Here is a 23,443-nt window from a genome sequence, read left to right on the forward strand (position 1 = left end):
GCATGCAGAACTGGAATGTCCTTAAGGGTCACTAAATGCCACAGGGCTGCAATCTTTGATGAGGCATATCTCGAAGTTTGTGTGAGATATGGATGAGATTCCAGTTCCTACAGGACCGTGTTGCAAAGACCTACAATAACATCTCTCACTTTTTGGAGATCGCATTCCATTTTCATTCTACAATGCCATCTCGGGTGATGTTGAAACTTGCAGTGTTGGCCAGTAGAAAGTTGCCAACTGCCAAATCTCTCTCATCTTTCATCGTGGGATCAAACTGTCTGCTCCATTAGCCCTGGGTGGCCAGGTAAACCCTATCCCCAACCTCATCTTGTCCCCTTCAGTGCTTGAACATTATCAGGCACGCTCAACCAGAATGTCCCTAAGGGTCACTAAATGCCACAAGGCTGCAATCTTTGATGGGGCATAGCTTGGAGCTCGTGTGAGATATTGATGAGATTCCAGTTCCTACAGGACCGTGTTGCAGAGACCAAAGATCAGCCAAGGATAAGGATAGCATAGAAAGAAAATGATTATTTATCTGGTGGATATAAGTCTTTTATATAACAAACCATTTATATGCATAGTAAAAGAATTGAATATAGATTTGAGACATATTGATCACCTGGAGTCTGATCATCTTCACAAGTATGCAACTTTTGTTTCACTATTTCATGCAGGTTTATTGAACTTTCTTTATGAGGTCATTTATAGATGGGATGTTCAAAGCTTGAGTTCCTATGGGCTGTCAATACTTTGACTATACTTTAAGTCAACGATTATCAATATGGGAAAAAATGGAACTCATTGTATTTTGAAGTACTGAGAAGATGGCCTTGCCCTTCCCCAGGAGTTTCAGAAATGGGAGACATTAGGTAAGAGAGTGAAAATGTTACTATCGCTTCAATGCACATGACACAATTGGAAATGCAAATTTTGATGGTAATCATTTTGTGATAAGGGAGAGACTGGGGATGATCGTTGTTACTATCTCTTTAGTAGTGGATTTTTGTTTTCTCTTGAATTTGGCGGTGGGGGATCAATGGCAATTCTCCTTGGATATTCCTTCTTATGATGTTAGTGACAAGTGTTGCTCTTTGAAAACACTTGTAGAATCTTTTTTAAATTATTAGATAAAAACAAAGAATTGTAAGTATTAAACATGATTAGCCTTTAGTTCCTAGAAGATCTTTATTTCCCCATCAATGCATTTAGAAAGTTAAGTTTTAAGAAGATCATAAATAGAAAAAATCAGAGAAGCAATTTAAACATTTATATTGATTGGAAACATGTGATTCTTGAGTTTCCTCTACCTTTTAAAGAATGTTCCTTAGCTAGCATACCTAATTCCACATTCCATAAGAGTGTCATTGCGCTAAAGATTTAGGAAACCAACTGCTCTAAGATAAAGCTTCCCGGTCAATAATAATCTGGCCTATTGAGGTACATAATACTTCTCAATTAAACTTGTGTTAATTCAGTATTAATTTTGTAATTAACTACAATTTCAGTATCTATGTACAGGGGGTGACTAAGAAAACTATTTGAGATCCAATTTGAAAATATATTTGTAAGGATCTCGACCAAGGTTCACAACTTCGATGATTAATACATTCATTCAGGCTAGAACCTCACTACAAAAAAATAATATATAAAAAATATAGTGAATAACATCATGTCTAGACCCAAATCAACCAATGAAAGTCAAATCAGCATAATGTGGAACAACAATATATGCATTGAGTGGGTTGTCATAGAAAAGCTTCAGAATAAAATTCATGTCTAGAATTAAAAGACCTTAAAGAAAATTTATGCTTGTAACACAAATGGCCATTCAAAATTGAATATGATTACAAAATATGAAATAGCATTATGAGAACTTGTAATGCTCTTGTGAACATCATGTTAATTCTTGTAAGAATCCCTAAGATGCTTCTTATACTCAAAATTTTGTTGAAATTGAATTAATTTTTATCCTATCAGTTAATTGGCTTAGGGTGATATATGCTTCTTGGATGGAATAATGAGTTCGTGATTAACTCTGTATTAAGATTCATAGCATCTTCTAGTTATTTGCAAAGGAAATTTATAAATTAAGCTAATGTTATATGGTTTGCTTGAGAAAGATGTCTGTGTTCTTATTGATGGGTACTAATGACTGTCCACATTTAGTTCTTCAATATCCTATTTGACAAGCTTTCCATAGGCATTTCTTTGCCATACTAAGTATTTTTGAAAACATATTTGAGTAGAAGCACTATAGTAGATACTACATGATGTTTTAAAAAATCAAGTAATGGGTTAAAGACTATTATTTCCAAGGTATTATGTCATAGTATTTTAATTATAATGATCTTAGACTAATGATATTCTTGAAGGTAACTTTGACATGCAGCAAGAAAGACAACCTACAGCCAAGGCTATATTGTGCCTACAACCAAAGCCATAAATGCTCATAGCCAAAGCCACTAGTGCACATAGCCAAAGCCATGGATGCTTATAGCCAAAGTTAGAAGTGTTCGCAGCCAAAACCATGAGTACATGAAGTCGATGATCACAATTGTTTACAACTATTCACTAGAAACAACTTCTTTGCAATTTTTGAGAAATACTAATAAAGAAAAAAATAGCATCTACTAGTTGGTAGACATAATGGCAACTCTCTAGCAATTGAATTTAATTTCATACATGCACATATCTAATTTAATGTCATACACGAACATATCTAATTTAACATCATACATGAACAAACATATCATATATTAACCAATAATGTCATACATCAAATATAGAATGTCATATGTACATCAAATGTATGTCAAATATGTCTCTCTGATGCCTATATATATACATGGGGAAGGAAACAAGTCTCTCTCTCTCTCTCTCTCTCTCTCTCTCTCTCTCTCTCTCTATATATATATATATATATATATATATATATATATATCGAATATCTCAACTACATCTTTTCCTTCCCACAAGGGGAAGGAAACAAGTCTCTTGATGCCCTCTGCCATCATGTGGAGGGAGACAATGGAGATGATGGGGGCCTCCTAACATGCTCACTTGACCTCTTCTTGAGGCTCTTCTCAAAGTCCAACTGATACAAAGAAAGTAGATATGAATCAATATTTATTATATGTTGAAATCAAATATATGTACACACAAAATCAATTATTTTCTTACCGCCAACAAATAGTCACTCTGTAAGTCCACCTCAAATGCTCATGGATGATCAGGCGTGACAAGACCCTACAACAATTCAATAAATATAATCACTTATAAATAACATTAGAAATTTTGAGATTAACTATTATAATCAACAACTAAAACGAAGAAAATTCTTTCATACCTCCGTCAGTGGCTGTGAGCTAGCCACAGCTGCTGCCACTCCACCATCAACAGACTATCGCAGATGAGGAGGTGTGTCCGACATCATGAGCTGCATGTCATACAATAAACGTTATATGTAACATGAAACATGGAATAAATATAATCAAATGAATTAAATTAACATGAAACAACTGTACCTGTGTGAAGCTCGTATGATGTCTCTGCTCTATGTCTATGGTAAAGGTTGAGGGTCCTGTGGAGAACTAATGCACATGCATAATTTTTTTTGTCAATCCTTAATATGATTAAGTAATAAATATATGTATTAATTAAAATGATTAAATTGATACATACCTCAGGACTCGTTGAAGGGACAAAAAAAGGGCCTGGAGGATCGCTGCTAGGCCCAGCAACACTTTGACCCTAAATTTTGAACAATGTCAATAAATGCTAATTAATTAATCATTCACTATACATATGAAATGTGATCAAATTAGTAATTTACCTATGTGTCAATGCCAAATGTCTCGTTCAGGAACTCGACAAGCCCATCATCCGTAGCATCTCCGGCATGAGTGCCAAATGTGCATAGGGATCCACATGAAGTGCACATGTGACCTCGATGCATAGAAGGCTCCCCCTCAACTAATGGGCTCATGGAATGGATGAGGGTCTGCATCAAAGCATTAATGGTCCCTAGAGTGTTGGCCTCTACATGTTCCTTCACAACTGAAGGAATAATCACATGCTTGTGCTGTGGATGGACCACAGGTGCCCTAACTACATTAGGGTCACGACATGCTCCTAGCCTCTCAAATGATAACCCCCCACCTCTACCCTGGGAGCCTAACATATCGATCAAAATAATTGGGGATCTCCCCAAGGACAAACTCACAATATAATTTCTTCAAAAAATACATGGGGACCTCGTGATTGTTGCAAGGAGGGGCATCAAAAACTATCCACCATCTATCCCAAAAATTATTTCTAATAGCATCGTGTATACACCAATGGATGGGGAATCGTTTAGTACCCTCTCTAACAATATTTGGCTCACCAAGTTTTCTAAATAATGCACATATACTACCTTTTGATATTTCTGTTTTTTTAACATCTTCATATGACAATTTATTTGCATAAAATCTTTTTTGTTCATCCCTCTTAGCCCGCCAAATATCTAACTGACCACTAACTGAGGCTATTTGAGTGTTAATGGATTCGAGGGATGATTCCAATTGAGCCCTCATTGGATTGGTTTGTCTGGATTCTTTCAATTGAGCAATGAGTCTTTCTAATTCAGTTTTGCCTCTTTGTATTTCATTTCTTATATTTTCTTGTGTGCCTGGTAGAGGTCTTGCAATTGGTTCAGGTTGTGGAATTTGTTGTTCTTCTTGAGGAGCGTTTTGATTTTGAGGTTCTTGAGGGTTTTTTGGATTTTTTGGTTGATTATGGATATTTCCTGATAAAAAATCAATTGAAATCCAACTAAATAAACAAATCTAAATGAAATTTGTAAAAACCCTACAAAAGAATATCAAAAACCAATAAAACAATATGGAAAACATATTAAACAATGAAAAGTTAAGTTTATATCACTTACCTCGTCATCGTCGGTGTGCTCGTTGTCTTGGATTTCGTCAGTGAGGAGGCATTTTGGCAAATGGTGGTGAATTTTTGCTATCAAACTCGTGTACGCGCTGTTGGAGAGCCAAAAAGAAAAATGAAAATGATGGGCCGTGGGTCTGCAACCCATCATATGACTTTTTGGATATCAGAATAGTGTGTACGCACTATTGAAAATTAGAAAAAAAAAAACCCTTGTCATCTTTTTGGCACCACAACTTGGTGCATATGCTCGGAAGTAAGATTCTTATAGGATCATACTATTGTGTATTGTGTGTCCCATAAACTATATTTACAACCGAATATATATCCTTTCTAGAGGGTATGTCCCTTAAGGGACATAACCCTTAACTTGGCACTAATTATAAATTTCCCTAAGTCGGCGATTTAAGAGACTCAGATTAGTAATTAACTAACAAGTGTTAGTTTAGTTAACAACCAAACAAAGGCATCTCTTAGAAATCACTAGCACCTATAGGAGAAGCATGTATATGTATTAAGTGCTAATCATTAGATATATTATCAATAAGAGAAGGTACGATCTGTACTAGCAAACCTGTAGGATTAGCTTGGTTAGAATTTTAACACTCTCTTCTGTTTTCTTCAACTGGTCCAATGAATTAGATTCATTCCTTTTGTCTTCTAGCAAGAAAAATGTTTTCCCTCTCATTTTTTCAAATTCAAACTCACCTACCTACATTCAATATTTCTGACTATTGTTACTATAGGCCATTAGAGTGTAGGTGGGCATTTGGCTCAAGGGGCAACTTCTCATGCATAAGATATTTCAACAGCTTTTTCTATAGTCACAACAGCTTTTCTATCTCTCCAAGAACAGGGGCTAGAAACTATTTTTTGACAAATTTTGCAAGTTGTGTGAGATGATTTCGGCTAGGGTTCCCCATGGGAAATCTATCGACTAATTACTTAAATTTTTGGACATTTTTTTATTTGTGATAGAAATTGAGAATAAAATAAAAAATAATAATCATAATTTTGACAAAGATCTTTTGTACTTTGGGATTTTTATTTTTCATAAATTGTTTGGGCATGATTTCATTATATTTGTTATACTAATTACCAGACTTATAATAATTTTTTCTTGTAAATAAGCTTCAATCTAAGTCTTTCTTATACATCAAAATCATATTCAACACTCAAAACTCAAAAATAAAAATATATAATATTAAGTATGTTTTTTATCATAATCTTTTAATAATTCTAAGCACGCACAATATTCAAACACATTGAAATATAGGAAATGACTCTAAAAAGGAAACTATATTTCATCACTGAACGAAACTTTATCTTCAATTATTAACATAATATCACACAAATTTCACATATGTTTCTTTCATGTAAAGATACTTCAACATACCTTTCAATGAATAAGAGTTGACATTTCTATTAAAACTTTCACATATAGTTTCTAGATTTTGTCTAGGGTGTTTTTTAGGGGTGAATATTCATAATTTAGCAAATTTAGGGATTTCTTAGTGTTGATTTTGGTGATTTTTGAGCCAATACATGGTGGCCCAATTGGCTAACTTTACCAGGAATAGCAAGTCATTACTCCTTTCAATCACCTAGCATGGATTCACATTTGACTTCTTTGGTAGCATTATTCATCTTTCATGCAACTAACCTAGTTATTCTAACCAACACCATATTCACCATCCCTCAATCCATTAGATTTGCATGTTTATGGGTAATTCGCCCAATGTATTTAATTTTATTTCCTTTCAGTTGGCCCATTTTGGAAATAATTTACTATTTTGCATTGGATTTGTCGACACATTTCACCTACTTGAATTCATAATCAAGTGATATAAATTCCATTCCATCTCATTTTTTTTTTCCATTTCATCTCATTTTTTTCTATCCCTAATTAGGGATTGACATCTTAATATAAACTTCCAGATTTGGATAGACTACATAAGAGATCATGGGGAGGGATCCTTTATAAAAGCTATTGCAATATCTTCACTATGAACACTAAGTGCAAATTTGTTCTACTTTTTGCTGTTGAAAAATTATAAATTTCATGATTTAGGCAGTGTCTCTAAATTCTTGGTTGTTTTAATCACACTTAATTTTAGAACCACAAAATTAATATTTAATTTTGAAAAAGAACTATTATTTGTTAATGTATATTTTTTATGTATAATTCATCCACAAAGTTAATATTTTACTAGAAAATATTGTTTACTCACCAATGCATATGTTTTTTTAGTTTTAAAAATAACGTAATTCATCCAATTTTTTCACATTGTTCGGAGGACCATGAATGATTCGCCAATGGAAATTATTATGTTTTCTTTATAAATTTATTTATTTTTATCAAAAAAACTAATTATTTTGTTAGATGTTTTATACCTTTTGCCAAAGTCAAAACATTTATCTTATTAGAAACAATGTTATTAATAGAAAAAACAATTAAGAAGAAATTGTAGAACAAAAATACATGCATGCTTGAATGTACCCACCTCTTCTTAACTCTCATATTTTCTCAGACCATATAGTATGCATAGAATTTGTGAGCAGGATAACTATTCATCATTTTTAAGAAAAGAAGGCCAATAATATTTACAGAAACATTCCTCTCAAGCAAGTCACAGGTACTAAAAACAATCTATGATATCTGCAACCCTATAGCCATGAGAATGATAAAATGCCAACTACTGAAGAAAACAATCTAATATTTATTAGAGTGGAAAAACATTTTCTTTTCAGTGCACATTTTAGAAACTATGTCTACATGTAGGACTTAATACATTTTTAACCCAACTAACAACTGTCCTTATACAGGAGTTTTACAGATATATAGGATCACATAATCATCCACGATTTCAAATGAAACTGTGACCTTTAAAATTTGATTCAGCTCTGATGAAACATGTCATCCACAATAGGCTACATTGGGAATGCAAGAATGTCTTGGTTTAAAATGAAAAGATCAATTCTTCAAGAGTCTGTTTGGTGAGCGGAATAAGGATACGTATTCTGGAATACGTATTTCAAAAAAATTGAATTCCTTGTTTGGATGCACCAAAACAAAATTAGAATACAAAGTAAAATAGGAATATGTATTCCAATTTTGGCCCAAAAATGGGGTTTTGCAATTCCACCCAAATAGGTGTTATTGGAATACGTATTCCTATTCCATTTTTTTAAATTTTAGAAAACATAAATTTTTGGGTTCGCGAATTCCCATCAAATATTGGTTGAACCAAACGAAGAACAGGAATATGTTCTATTCCAAAATACGTATTCCTATTTTGCTCACCAAACGAACCCAAAGTCTTTGACTCATATGAAATGAGTGTATTTTCTGTAAAGCACATAAGCTATGGGGAAATGTCACAATAGTTCTGCAAGTACTTCAAATCCCGTGTCTTCTAAAATGAAAACAGTGACCTTCTGGCGCACTCCCTCTATATCTACGCCTTCTCTTGTATAGGAATTCACAAACCGCCAATTTAACTAATTAAAATTTCCCAGTGTTCATATTTTACAACCAACCGTATCTCTTTCGCAAACAATGAAGAAAAATCTAACATGAAGAAAAGAAACAATTTTTATTGGTTCAAGATTAGGAAAAGTTTAATCAGTATTTAACATTTAGCCTTGGCAATAGTTAAATATAACTTGCCTGTAGTTGAGCCAAATTTCCACCTAGCTTTTGAAAAATTCAAATATGAATTCTAAGATAGTAATTGCCAACATAATTTGACTGATAATTAATTTATTATAACACTCTTCAATATTTATAATTAAACAATTCTCAAAGGTATCGCAAACAACTTAGAGAAGATTTGGAACAAATCAACAATATCATAGAATCGATATATGTGCGAAATATCAAGCCTCATATCATTCGTCTTTTTCAGTCTCCACTCAAATCCAGATTTCCCTCTACTAGATGAGTAATTATAAATAAATTTGCAGTACATCTAAACCATTTATAAATCATTGCTATGAAGTCTCCATTTGAAATATATATATATATATAATTATAATTATAATTATTATGTCAAGAGGCATATACAATGGGAGAAATAATTCCCAGCATAAAGAATATTCCAAGGAATAATCTGTGTAAGGAAAAAAGATTTGGTGAGAGTTACAAACGAAATAATAGCTGGCCGAAATAATAGGAAGCCAAATGGAGGCCGAAATAATAGGTCGAAATAATAGGCTCGAAATAATAGGGCCTGAAAAAGTAGGACCCGAAAAAATAGGGCCCAAAAAAATAGGGGCGAAATAATTTCAATATGATTTTTTTTTTGTTAAATATAATTTTGCATGCACATTCATACTTTTTTTTGTATGGAGTGGGGGAATTTGAAACAAATTCGTGGAATGTGAAGAGATGTCTATTGGGGGATATGAGGAGCCTCTCAGAAGTTATAAAACCAAGGCTCATCATTTTATTTTCATTTTATGTTTTTGCAGGAAGGAAGAAGTGGACGTTATTGGAGGATTAGATTGAAGTTTTTGAATAGGAGCAGATTGAGGTTTTGGAGTAACATTTTTGCAAGTTAGATTTTTATTTTTTATTTACATTTTCATTTAGATTTAGATGTAGATGTAAATTGAAATTCAAAATTAGTTATAATATTCTACTTTGATTTAGAGTTCAATTTTAATTAATTTCATTTAGATTTAGAATTCTGTTCATAACTATTTAGGCTTGCATTTAATAGTTTAGTCTTGCATGTTTGATTTAGATTTAGATTTGTATTCAAAATCTATTTGATTTATATAGTTTATATTACTTTTCATTTACATATTTTAAAAGTGCATGTTTCAAATTACTTTTATATTTGCATGTTTCATATTAGTTTTAGATTTTCATATTTCAAAATAGTTATGGTTTGCATGTTTTAGATTTGAATGTTTCACAATAGTTTTACATTTGCATGTTTCTAAGTATTTATATTTTCATGTTTCAAAGCATAACTTTATCATTAATCTGGATGAGAATGCCACCATATCAATACAATTTATAGTTTATTAAAGTTAATGATTTATTTAAATTAGATAAATCATATATTTAATATATATTTTAACATTATTGAATTATAAAATAAAATAAAATATTCAAAATAATAGCTAGCCAAAATAATATTTAAGCCAAATGGATGCCAAAATAATAGAACCTGAAAAAATAAGGCCAAAAAAATAAAACACAAGAAAATAGGGCTAAAATAACTTAATTAAAATTTTTAATATAAAACATTTTCTTTTTGTTAAATATATTTTTGCATGCACATTCATGCTTATTTTTTGTGAGGAATGGGGGAATTTGAAACAAATTCATGGAATGTCAAAAGACATCTATTGGGGGATATGAGGGTTCTCTCATAAATTATAAAACAAATGCTCCTCATTTCATCTTCATTTTGTGTTTTTGCAGGGAGGAAGAGATGGAGATTATTGGAGCAATTAGAGTTTTTTAACAGGAGTAGATTAAAATTTCATATAGTTTAGCCTTGTATGTTTGATTTAGATTTAGGATTCAAAAACTTTTTGATTTAGATATTTGATAATACATTTCTTTTTTAGATTTTTAATGTGCATGTTTCAATTTAGTTTTACATTTGCATGTCTTACATTAGTTTTAGATTTGCATATTTCAAAATACTTTTGGTTTCCACGTTTAGATTTGTATGTTTCATAATAGTTTTATGTTTGCATGTTTCAAAATATTTATATTTTTAATGTTTCATAATTAAATTTAATCATTGATGCGGACAAGAAGGTCACCTTATCAATAAAACTTGTATTTTATTAAAGTTAGTGATTAATTTAAAATAAATGAATCATATATTTAGTTTATATTGTCATTATTTAATTAGATTATATATGTGGCTACTAAATATAATAATTGAGAAAGAAAATCATAAGTCTAAATAGATTCCTTAATGATAGCGAGATTTATTGATTACAATTCTTAATCATTGCAATAAAAATTGCATTAGCATTATTAAAAATTCAACAATATATAATGTTCTCACATCATCATGAAGAAATAATTTTCATAAAATTGACTCTTATATTTTCTTTCACACTTTTAACATCATCTAAATTGTTGTGTGGGACTTATAACTTCCCTTTCATGAATTAATTTTTCCACTATTTGAGTCATTTGTATAACATATATCCCAAATTTGACCATAGTTGTACTCCAAATACTCCAACACTACACCTAAATCTCATACTTCCCTTAACCCTATCCCTTATTTTAGCGTAACATTTAACCACTGATTAACCCTAACAATAACACTAAGTGTCATATAAATGAAATTGTAAACCTTGGATCCTAACTATAACTCTTACTCTATATATGGTTGTACTAATCATTTAGTAAATTATATACCTTAGCCTAACCCTATATGTATAAGTATCTAGAAATAAATTTTTTTATATAAGTGATACTATGTATATGCACACACACACACACACACACACACACACACACACACACACACACACAAAGAGAGAGAGAGAGAGAGAGAGAGAGAGAGAGAGAGAGAGAGAGCATATATGTAGACAAGAAGGAGCTCATATTATGTTTCTTATAGAGGCATGCTTTATGTAGAGAGAGAGAAAAAGAGATTATGAGGTGTATCTAGAGAGTAGGCACAAAGAGAGTTAGCGTTAGGGTTAGGTTTAAAATTAGAGTTAGAGTTGGGATTAGGGTTAGGGTTAGAATTAGGGTTAGAAATATAGTTAGGATTAGAGATAGAGTTAGGGTTAGGGTAAGGGTAAGAATTAGGGCGAGGGTTAGAATTAGGGTGACAAATATAGTTAGGGTTAGAATAAGAGTTAGGGTTAGGGTTAGAGATAGAGTTAGAATTAGAGTTAGAATAAGGGTTGGAGTTAGGGTTAGAGTTAGAGTTAGGGTTATATTTAGGGTTAGAATTAAGGTTAGGATTAGAATTAGTGTTAGAGTTAGGGTTATGGTTAGTGTTAGGGTTATAGTTAGGGTTAGAGCTAGAATTGGGGTTAGGGTTAGAATTAGGGTTAGAGTTAAGGTTATATAGGTTCAGGTTAAGATTAGGGGTAGAATTAGAGTTATAATTAGAGTTAGAGTTAGAATTAGGGTTAGGGTTAGAATTAGGGTTACAAATAGAATTAGGGTTACAGATTGAGTTAGAGCTAGAGTTAAGGTAAGGGTAATAATTAGGGTTAGGGCTAGAATTAGGGTTACAAATAAAGTTAGGGTTAGGGTTAGGGTTAGATTTAGAGGTAGGATTTGAGCTAGATTTAGAGATAGAATTAGAATTAGAACAAGAGTTGGAGTTAGAGGTAGGGTTAGAATTAGGGCTAGGATTATGGTTAGCATAAGGGTTATGGTTAGAGTTAGGTTTAGCATTAGGGTTAGGGTTATAATTAGTGTAAGTTTTAGTGTTAGTGTTAGGGTTATAATTGGAACTAGAATTGAGGCTAGGGTTAGGGTTAGGGTTAGGGTTAGAATTAGAGTTAGAGTTAGGGATCAAGTTAGAGTTAAAGTTGGCGATAGAGTTGGGATTGGGGTTAGGGTTAGAGTTAGGGATCATCATGTAGAAATAATTTTCATCAAATTGACTCTTATATTCTTTCACACTTTTAACATCATCTCAATTGTTGTGTTGGGACTTATAACTTCCCTTTCATGAATTAATTTTTCCACTATTTGAGTCATCTGTATAACATATATCCCAAATTTGACCATAGTTGTACTCCAAATACTCCAACACTACACCTAAATCTCATACTTCCCTTAACCCTGTCCCTTATTTTAGTGTAACATTTAACCACTTATTAACCCTAACCATAACACTAAGTGTCATATAAATGAAATTGTAAACCTTGGATCCTAACTATAACTCTTACTCTATATATGATTGTACTAATCATTTAGTAAATTATATACCTTAGCCTAACCCTATATGTACAACTATCTAGAAATAATATTTCTTTTTATAAGTGATAATATGTATATACACACACCCAAAGAGAGAGAGAGAGAGAGAGAGAGAGAGAGAGAGAGAGAGAGAGAGAGAGAGAGAGAGAGAGAGAGAGAGCATATATGTAGACAAGAAGGAGCTCATATTATGTTTCTTATAGAGGCATGTTTTATGTAGAGAGAGAGAGAGAGAGAGAGAGAGAGAGAGAGAGAGAGAGAGAGAGAGAGAGAGAGAGAGAGAGAGAGAGAAGAGATTATGAGGTGTATCTAGAGAGTAGGCACAAAGAGAGTTAGGGTTAGGGTTCGGTTTAAAATTAGAGTTAGAGTTGGGATTAGGGTTAGGGTTAGAATTAGGGTTAGAAATATAGTTAGGATTAGAGATAGAGTTAGGGTTAGGGTAAGGGTAAGAATTAGGGTGAGGATTAGAATTAGGGTTACAAATATAGTTAGGGTTAGTGTTAGGGTTAGAATAAGAGTTAGGATTAGGGTTAGAGATAGAGTTAGAATTAGAGTTAGAATAAGGGTTGGAGTTAGAGTTAGAGTTAGAGTTAGAGTTAGGGTTATATTTAGGGTTAGAATTAAGGTTAGGATTAGAATTAGTGTTAGAGTTAGGGTTATAGTTAGTGTTAGGGTTATGGTTAGGGTTAGTATTAGGGTTAGGGTTAGGGTTAGTGTTAGGGTTATGGTTAGGATTAGCATTAGGGTTAGGGTTACAATTAGAGTAAGAGTTAAAATTAGAGGTATTGTTAGTGTTAGTGTTAGTGTTAGTATAAGAGTTAGAGTTAGAATTAGAGTTAGAGTTAGGGTTCAAGTTAGAGTTAGAGTTAAAGTTAGAGATCAAATTGTGATCAGGGTGAGATTAGGGTTAGGGTTAAAGTTACCTTATTAGATTTAGGCTTAGTGTAAGAGTTAGGGCTAGGATTACGATTAGAATTAGGGTTAGTGTTAGAGTTAGGGCTAGGATTAGGATTAGAATTAGGGTTAGTGTTAGAGTTAGAGTTATATATAGTGTTGGGGTTAGGATTAGGGGTAGGTTTATAGTCAAAGTTAGGGTGAGGGTTAATATTGGGGTTAGGGTTACAAAAAGAGTCAAAGTTAGAGTTAGGGTTAGAATTAGGGGTAGGGTTAGAATCAGGGATAAAGTTAGAGTTGGAGTTAGGGTTAGAGTTAGAGTTAGAGTTAGATTTAGGGTAAGAATTAGGGTTAGGATTAGAATTAACATTAGAGTTAGAGCTAGGGTTAGAATTAGGGTTAGGGTAAGAATTAGAGTTAGAGTTATAGTTAGGAACAAAGTTATAGTTAGGGTTAGAATTAGGTTAGGATTAGAGCAAGAATTGGGGTTAGGGTTAGAATTAGGGTTAGGGTTAGAATTAGGGTTAGAGATAGGGTTATATAGGTTTGGGTTAAGATTAGGGGTAGAATTAGAGTTACAATTACAGTTAGAGTTAGAATTAGGGTTACAAATATAATTAGGGTTATAGATTGAGTTAGAGCTAGAGTTAGGGTAAGGGTAATAATTAGGGTTAGGGCTAGAATTAGGGTTACAAATAAAGTTAGGGTTAGGTTTGGGGTTAGATTTAAAGGTAGGATTTGGGCTAGATTTAGAGATAGAATTAGAATTAGAACAAGAGTTGGAGTTAGAGGTAGGGTTAGAATTAGGGCTAGGATTATGGTTAGCATAAGGGTTATGGTTAGAGTTAGGGTTAGCATTAGGGTTAGGGTTATGATTAGTGTTAGTGTTAGTGTTAGTGTTAGTGTTAGGGTTATAATTTGGGCTAGAATTGAGGCTAGGGTTAGGGTTAGGGTTAGGGTTAGAATTAGAGTTAGAGTTAGGGATCAAGTTAGAGTTAAAGTTGGAGATAGAGTTGGGGTTAGGGTTAGATTTAGGGTTAGGGCTGGAGTTAGAGTTAGATTTAGGGTTAGATTTAGGTTTAGAGTTAGAGTTAGGGTTAGAATTAGGATTGGGTTTACGATTAGAATTTGTTAGGAACCTGTGTGTTCCTTCTGTTTATTAGAGTAGTGTTGTTGGACGCATATGCTTTGTAAGTCGTCCCGTGAGTATATTTTATTATCCCACATGCATAGGTAGTATTACTTTTCTAGATCGTACCCAGTATATAAGAATAGGTTGAGGCCCTTGATGGGCACGGACGAATTTATTGTATTGAGCTTGCTCAAAGGAGGTTACCCCCTCGAAGTGGCCTGCGATCAGTAGATTCATTCTGAGTTCTGCTATCACTTTGTATTCTGTTATTTCGAGCATTCTCACGATATTGCTATAAGGAGGTTCTTCACATCTGGTATCAGAGCACTCTCTTGGGCTCGATGGGTGGAAATCAAATTTTTTTTTTCTGTCGTGGCCTTCAGGTTCCTCTCACTTCTAATATCTCTTGTTATTGCAATAACTCTTTTCAGTTGTTCTGTCTATGAGTGAATTTTTCTAAGTCGACTGTTCAAAAAAAAAAAAAAAAAAAAAGAAAAAAAGAGTAAAAATTTTTCTGTTTTTTAGTCGTAGCTTCCTTGTTTGCTTTCTGTTTCTGCTCATACTTCCGCAGACCGTCTGCAATATCATTTCGCATACTTCCTTCCTTGGCGACCCAACCCCAAATTTTACATATCAAAGCCCTAAATCCCTCATTTATCTAATTTTAGGGTTTGCCCTATCTTTTTCACCTCTCATCCAATCGCCACCAAACTGAGCCACAAGATTCAATTCCTCATTTTGCTCCCTTATCCCTCTTGGACTGTTCGCCTCATTTCGCCTCCCTACCCTTGAAACCCTCATTTTTCTTTTTCCCTTGTCCCCAGATAGTCTCCCACCACCCGTCGAACACCCATTTCCTATATGAGTTTTACCCAAATCCAAGTTTGCCGTAACTAAAAAAGTTTTTGTTTCTCATCTTCTAAAAAAAAAAAAAAAACCTTGTTTTATGGTTGTTACGCGTACAGGAGCAAAAATCATGGAAGAGGAAATTGCATCCCTCAAAACCAAACTTCAAGATCTGGATGACAAAATTTTGGGTCTTAACTTTCAGCAGTCAGCCCTGAGCCGAAACCATTCAGGAGATACTGGGTCCTCTTCTGGCAATTTCCGTGGACCAAAGCTTGATTTTCCACGCTTCGATGGTTCTGATCCGACTGGATGGATCTATAGGGCAGAGCAGTATTTCAGCTTGCATAATACTTTGGATAACCACAAAGTCCCCCTTGCATCTTTTCATTTGGAACATGAAGCTCTTCAATGGTTCCGTTGGTACATCAAGGCTAATGTAGACCCAACGTGGAGAGAATTGTGCACCCTCATTTTGGAGCGCTTTGGCCCTAGTTCCTTTGATGATTTCATAGGAGCACTCACTAAACTGCGTCAAACAGGCACTGTAAGAGAATACCAGACAGAGTTTGAAAAATTAGCTAATCACACAGAGGGCTTGTCTGATGAATTCTTCCGTAGTTGTTTTGTCAGTGGTCTGAAGGATGCACTTCGCTCAGAAGTCAAAATGTTTCGCCCTACTACAATGATGGAAGCCCTTGGGTTGGCTAAGTTAGCGGAAGACAAGATTAGTGCTCTACAACGCTCCAGATCTAATTTTGTTCCATTCAGAAATACAGGTTCTCACAACCCTCCAGTCATACCAGCTCCCAGAACTACTCCGATCAAGCACTTGTCTGAAACAGAGATGCGAGTCAGGCGAGACAAAGGGCTTTGTTATAATTGTGATGAGAAATGGTCTCGGGGCCATAGATGTGTTCAGCAAAAGCTCTATCTCTTAGATGTGGATTCTCCACCGGAACTGGAAGAATATGTAGATGCTCAGGAAACAGTGGATGCTGAGGTTGAGCCTCACCAGCCTGAACCTCCTTCACCAGAAGCTCCACCAGAGATATCTGTCCATGCTTTGGCAGGAGTCACTACTCCACAAACCATGCGGGTCCAGGGTTTCTTCAAGAAGATCCCTCTTACTATACTCATTGATTCTGGTAGCACTCATAACTTCATTGATCCACGAATAGCCAAACAGGCTGATTGCTTTATCCATCCCTGCTCTAGCTTTGAAGTCATGATTGCCAATGGGGGCACTTTACCTTGTAAAGGGAAATGTCGCAATGTGCGTCTCTCTATTGGAGATTATAACATGCGCTCTGACATGTTTGCCTTACCCTTAGGTGGCTGTGATGTGGTTTTGGGTGCCCAATGGTTACGCACTCTTGGCCCCATTCTCTGGGATTTTGCTAAACTTTGGATGCAGTTTTCAGCCGAGGGGCACCAACACACTTTGAAAGGCTTACAACCAGGGTCTCTCAGCATCATCAGTTCACACCGTATGGAAAAACTTCTTAAGAAGAATTCACATGGTGTCATCGCTCAGCTCCATTCCATTCAGATGCAGCCATCCGCAGTCTCTAGCACTCCTGCCGATCTCCAACACATTTTGGACAAGTATTCTGGTATATTTGCTGAACCTGTGGGATTACCTCCTTCTCGTCCAGAGGACCACCGTATTCAGCTCCTTCCTGGCAGTGTTCCGCCCAACATCAGGCCCTACCGCTACCCATTTCATCAGAAGACCGAAATCGAGATACTTGTCCGTGACTTACTGAAGCAAGGTATTATTCGCCCTAGTACTAGTTCCTTTTCTTCTCCAGTTCTGCTTGTTCGCAAAAAAGATGGGTCATGGCGACTCTGCATTGATTTCCGAGCACTTAATCATCTCACTATAAAGGACAAGTTTCCCATTCCAGTTGTTGATGAACTTCTTGATGAACTTCATGGGGCTCATTTTTTCTCCAAGTTAGATCTTCGTTCTGGGTATCATCAAATTCGGGTTAATGAGGAGGATATACCTAAAACTGCCTTCCGCACACATGATGGTCACTATGAATTTTTAGTCATGCCCTTTGGCCTCACGAATGCTCCTTCAACATTTCAGGCAGTGATGAATAACATATTTCGACCATACCTCCGGAAATTCATTCTGGTCTTCTTTGATGATATCCTCATATATAGCAAAACTTGGGCTGAGCATCTCCATCATCTGGAGCTTGTCTTGCAACTTCTCTCTGATCATCAACTCTGTGCAAAACTATCTAAATGTGTGTTTGGCCAGGAGGAAGTGGAGTATCTCGGGCATATTGTTGCACACCATGGAGTGCGGGTGGATCCTACAAAAATAGATGCCATGAAAACTTGGCCGCATCCTAAAACTCTCAAGAGCCTTCGGGGTTTTTTGGGGTTGACTGGCTACTACCGCAAGTTTGTCAAAGATTACGGGAAAATTGCAGCACCATTGACAGCTCTGTTAAAAAAGGATGCCTTCTCCTGGACCCCTGCTGCTGAGACTACATTTGAACAACTGAAACAGGCTATGTGCAGTACACCTGTTCTCGCGATGCCAGATTTTTCCAAACCCTTCACTATTGAGAGTGATGCTTGCGGCAATGGATTGGGTGCTGTTCTCCTGCAAGATGACCATCCTATTGCGTTCACTAGCAAAGCCCTCTCTGGTAAGAATCTAGCCCTCTCTACTTATGAAAAAGAAATGATGGCTATTTTGCATGTTGTACAGAAGTGGCGGCTATACCTCTTAGGGAGTCATTTTTGCATCAGAACCGATCACCAAAGTCTGAAATACTTCCTGGAACAACGGGTATCCTCTCCTACACAACAGAATTGGGTCAGCAAACTCATGGGGTATGATTATGAGATCACCTACAAGAAGGGTAAGGAGAATATTGTGGCAGATGCTCTTTCTCGCACATTTGATAATCAAGCTTCCCTTTCCGCTATTTCTATGCCCATTCCCAATTGGTTAGCGTCTGTTCAGCAGGGCTATGACAGTGACTCTTCTTTATCTCAAATCATTCACCAGCTAGCCAATAATCCTTCTGCTATACCACATTACTCTTGGGATGGTGCTTCTCTTCGATACAAGGGTCGGCTAGTGCTTCCTCAGAACCCAGCTCTACATCAGGCTATTTTTTATGAACTCCATGCTTCTCCTTCAGCAGGGCACTCAGGCTTCCTCAAAACTTATGAGCGAGCAAGGAGAAACTTCTTTTGGAAAGGGATGAAACAGACGATTCAACAGATGGTGGCTGAATGTGATACTTGCCAACGCCACAAGGGTGAAACGACCCTCCTTCCTGGCTTGCTCGAACCATTGCCCATCCCTACACGGATTTGGACTGATATTTCTATGGATTTCATTGAAGGGCTTCCTAAATCCGGTGGCAAGACAGTGATCTTGGTTGTGGTTGATCGTCTCTCGAAATATAGTCATTTTTGTGCCCTCAGCCACCCCTATACTGCCTCCTCTGTTGCACAAATCTTCATGGACCAGATATTTCGTCTTCATGGACTCCCTTCTTCCATTGTCTCTGATCGTGATGCAACTTTTACCAGTCATTTTTGGACTGAACTGTTTCAGAAAACTGGCACCAAACTGAAGATGAGTTCGGGCTATCACCCACAAACTGATGGTCAAACTGAAATTGTCAATAAATGCTTGGAAACTTATCTTCGTTGCTTCACTTCCGAACAGCAACATCAGTGGGCCAAGTGGCTCCCTTTAGCTGAATGGTGGTACAATACCTCTTACCACACTGCCTCTAAAATGACTCCATATGAAGCAGTCTATGGTCAGGCACCTCCAGTGCTCCTTCCCTACACTCCCAACAGCTCACCAGTCCAGGCAGTTGACATAGTTCTCCGCAACAGGGATCAGATTCTTCGTACCTTACAAGATAATCTTCACATGGCCCGTAATTGGATGAAACAGCAAACAGATCAACACCGTTCTGAGCGCTCATTTCAAGTTGGGGATATGGTTTTTCTTCGTCTACAGCCATACAAACAATCCTCCCTAAAGCTGAAAGGGCGTCATAAGCTGGCCCCAAAATTTTATGGGCCTTATAAGGTTCTGCAGAAGATTGGTTCAGTTGCTTATAAACTGGAACTTCCTCTTTCTTCCCGCATTCATCCAGTCTTTCATGTTTCTTGTCTAAAGAAAGTTCTGGGTACCACTGTCAGAGCACAAACTACTCTCCCTGAAATGGATACGGAAGGATCCATTATCCTGGAGCCGGTGGCAATCATTGACCAGCGCACTCGCCAGCTTCGCTCTCGCTCCATCTCTGAGGTCTTGATTCAGTGGCATGGCATGCAACCAGAGGATGCTACCTGGGAACCCCTTCTTCAGATTCAACAACAATTTCCACACCTTAAGCTTTGAGGACAAAGCTTTTTTCTAAGGGAGAGGGGATGTTAGGAACCTGTGTGTTCCTTCTGTTTATTAGAGTAGTGTTGTTGGACGCATATGCTTTGTAAGTCGTCCTGTGAGTATATTTTATTATCCCACATGCATAGGTAGTATTACTTTTCTAGATCGTACCCAGTATATAAGAATAGGTTGAGGCCCTTGATGGGCACGGACGAATTTATTGTATTGAGCTTGCTCAAAGGAGGTTACCCCCTCGAAGTGGCCTGCGATCAGTAGATTCATTCTGAGTTTTGCTATCACTTTGTATTCTGTTATTTTGAGCATTCTCACGATATTGCTATAAGGAGGTTCTTCACAGAATTAGGGTTAGGATTAGAGTTAGAGTTACATATAGTGTTAAGGTTAGTATTAGCATTATATATAGTGTTAGGATTAGGATTATGAGTATGTTTAGGGTTAGAGTTAGTGTTAGAGTTAGGGTTAGTGTTAGGGTTACAATTAGAGTTAGAGTTATAATTATAGTGAGGGTTAGAGTTAGAGTTAGAGTTAGGGTTAGAATTAGGGGTAGGGGTAGGGTTAGGGTTAGAGATAGAGTTGGAGTTAGAGTTAGGGTTAGAGTTAGAATATGGGTTTAAATTAGGGTTAGATTTAGAGTTAGAAGTAGAGTTAGGATTAGAGTTAGAGTTAGAGTTAGGGTTAGGGTTAAACTTAGATATATATACTTACATATACTTATATATACTCTTTTATATATATATATATATAATATTAAAATTATTATCATATCTTCCATATCTGCGGCGACTGCTACTAGCTTTTATATATATATATATATATATATATATATATATATATATATATATATATATATATATATATATATATATATAATGCCGAGAGTCATCCTTCTCGAGGCACTTATTTTAATTCAAATCGTATCCTACACAAAAAAATCATTACGATTTAAATTAAAATAGGTGCCTCGAGAAGAATGACTCTCGGCATTTTATATATATATAAGTATATATAAGCTAGTTATAATTATAATTATAGTTTAACCAACAATGCCGTAGAATCAATAAATTTCAAAAACATCTAGAGACATATATCACTCGTCTCCATGAAATCGCTATGCAGTTCTGCACAAGATTTTCCTCTAAGAGAGAACGCTCACAAGGTCCTGATCGGTAGAACAACTATAAAATATTTACAATTGTATTGGTGTCGTCAAAACAAGTCACAAAATTTAAAAGCATTATGGAAAGCCAAACATGTTTAGCATCCATGTCACTTTGAAGAAGATCGACATTGTTGTAAATTGTAGAAGCTTCAACAATTCTGAATTCTCTACATGGCTTCATCTGAATCAATCTCCGTTAAAGATAACACAAGTATAATGCTCGAACCAAAGATTTGCAACATATAACATTGGTTTACACACTTATGATAAACCAAAAACAGGTCTTGAGAAGAAAACTCTGAACGACATATAATACAACTACTAAAATAACTTAACGGTCAAAGAATAGTAACTATAAGGCTGAGGTAACAGAATTCTAATTGATACAGCAATATTTAATAGAAATCCTTGAATACAAAAAGCTACCACTAAAACAATAGATCAATATCATCAGACCACTAAGAACAGCACTAAAGAGTAACTAAAAAACTCAACGCAGTAACTAAAATACTCGCCATGATCTGAAGTAGGCTCAACCAAAATTACTTGTAAACCCAGGAATAGTTAAAAAAGAAAAAGGTCAACCATATGTGTCTTGCACAGTACATAATCAACTAATTAAGACTCCAGTTACATCCCTGGATCCATGCTTATCTCTCTAAATAAAACAATTTATTGTTCCAATTAACATCTCAGAATAGATGAAACCTTCGAAAGCTTAAACGATTCGCAGGCTGAAACCTCAAGCATTAACAGGCTCAAATAGATAAAACTTATTTCAGAAATCAACAAATTGCGAAAGAATACAAAAATATATAACTTGCTACCTGAAGATGAAATGAATCTGCATCCAAGTTTTGAGGAGGATACGAAACCCGGGCTGGAAAATGAGTGGACGATGGCTTTCTACCCAAAGCATCTGACAACAAATTAATGATGTGATGGGTGTGGACAATGTCTACTGTTTGTGAAAAAGTAGACGATGCAAGAGAGCGACATTAACCCAAGTATTGCAAAAGGTGGGTTCAAGATCATAAGGAAAAGATTGGATTTTACACAAAGCATATGACAAGTTGTTAATGATGTGATGTGCAGGACAATGTCTTCAGTTTGAGAAGACTAAATGAAAAGAGCACATGATGCAAGAGACTGTCATTAACCCAAGTATTGCAAAAGGTGAGTTCAAGACCATAAGGAAAAGATAAGATTTTATCCAAAGCACATGACAACAAATTAACAATGTGATGTGCATGACAATGTCTATCATTTGTGAAGACTAAATGGAAAGAGTAGATAATGCAAAAGAGTGTCATTAATAATGATGTGATGTGTGCTGACAATGTCTACTGTTTGTGAAGACTAAATGAAAAGAGCACATGATGTAAGAGAGTGTCATTAACTCAAGTATTGCAAAAGGTGGGTTCAAGACCATTACGGAAAGATGGGATTTTACCCAACGCATAGGACAACAAATTAATGATGTGATGTGTGTGGACAATGTCTACAGTTTGTGAAGACTAAATGGAAAGAGTAGATGATGCAAGAGAGTCATTAACCCAAGTATTGCAAAAGGTGGGTTCAAGACCATAAAGGAAAGATATGATTTTATTTTTCTGCCCATTGTTTGAAACAGATCCTTTTCTTGTTAATCATAATAATGATTTAGTTTAATTTTTAGTTGAATGTATCTTTTCTCAAGTATTATTTTCGGTCCCAATTTATTTTTAAAAAATGATTATATTTAATTTTTTTAAATCAATTTTGCTATTTCAAATTGTCTTCTATTTTTTAATCATCCTTAGCATCCTTGTCAATTCAAGATCTAGATTCAAGGATAGAGAATTGGGGTGAATCTTTTTAATGATAAAATATGTATCATATGTAAATGTGTCTTTTAAATCTTTGTGATCTAAATCACATTTTTAAGAAAGCGTGAGGCTTAAATATTTTTATTTTACTTTTTTTCATTATGCAATATCAATATTGAAATAATTTCAACAATAAAAGGCATAAAATCCAATGATTCCATTTTGCATTGTGTGTTATGTAACTTTAATTTAGTCAACCACATAATTTAGAAACTATGCCAAAATTGATTGTATATATTGGAGAAGTGCAAAACTACCTTATATTTTAAAT

General features: G+C 35.2%; 2 long non-coding RNA genes across 2 annotated transcripts; both read right to left on the reverse strand.

The window, feature by feature from the left end:
- Positions 1 to 3,002: 3,002 nt before the first annotated feature.
- On the reverse strand, positions 3,003 to 3,442 carry LOC149541517 (uncharacterized). Its single transcript, XR_016355137.1, has 3 exons — positions 3,350 to 3,442; positions 3,184 to 3,249; positions 3,003 to 3,097 (listed from the first exon to the last, which is right to left on the reverse strand). It is a non-coding gene; the product is annotated as an uncharacterized LOC149541517 (long non-coding RNA).
- Positions 3,443 to 3,535: 93 nt separating this feature from the next.
- On the reverse strand, positions 3,536 to 22,171 carry LOC149541518 (uncharacterized). The gene is made up of 3 exons (XR_016355138.1): positions 22,132 to 22,171; positions 3,685 to 3,753; positions 3,536 to 3,593 (listed from the first exon to the last, which is right to left on the reverse strand). It is a non-coding gene; the product is annotated as an uncharacterized LOC149541518 (long non-coding RNA).
- Between the last annotated feature and the right edge of the window lie 1,272 nt (positions 22,172 to 23,443).

The sequence above is a fragment of the Cupressus sempervirens genome, chromosome 8 (assembly GCF_028749045.1).
Source record: "Cupressus sempervirens isolate cs-2001-9-10 chromosome 8, ASM2874904v1, whole genome shotgun sequence".
Classification (NCBI taxonomy): Eukaryota; Viridiplantae; Streptophyta; class Pinopsida; order Cupressales; family Cupressaceae; genus Cupressus; species Cupressus sempervirens.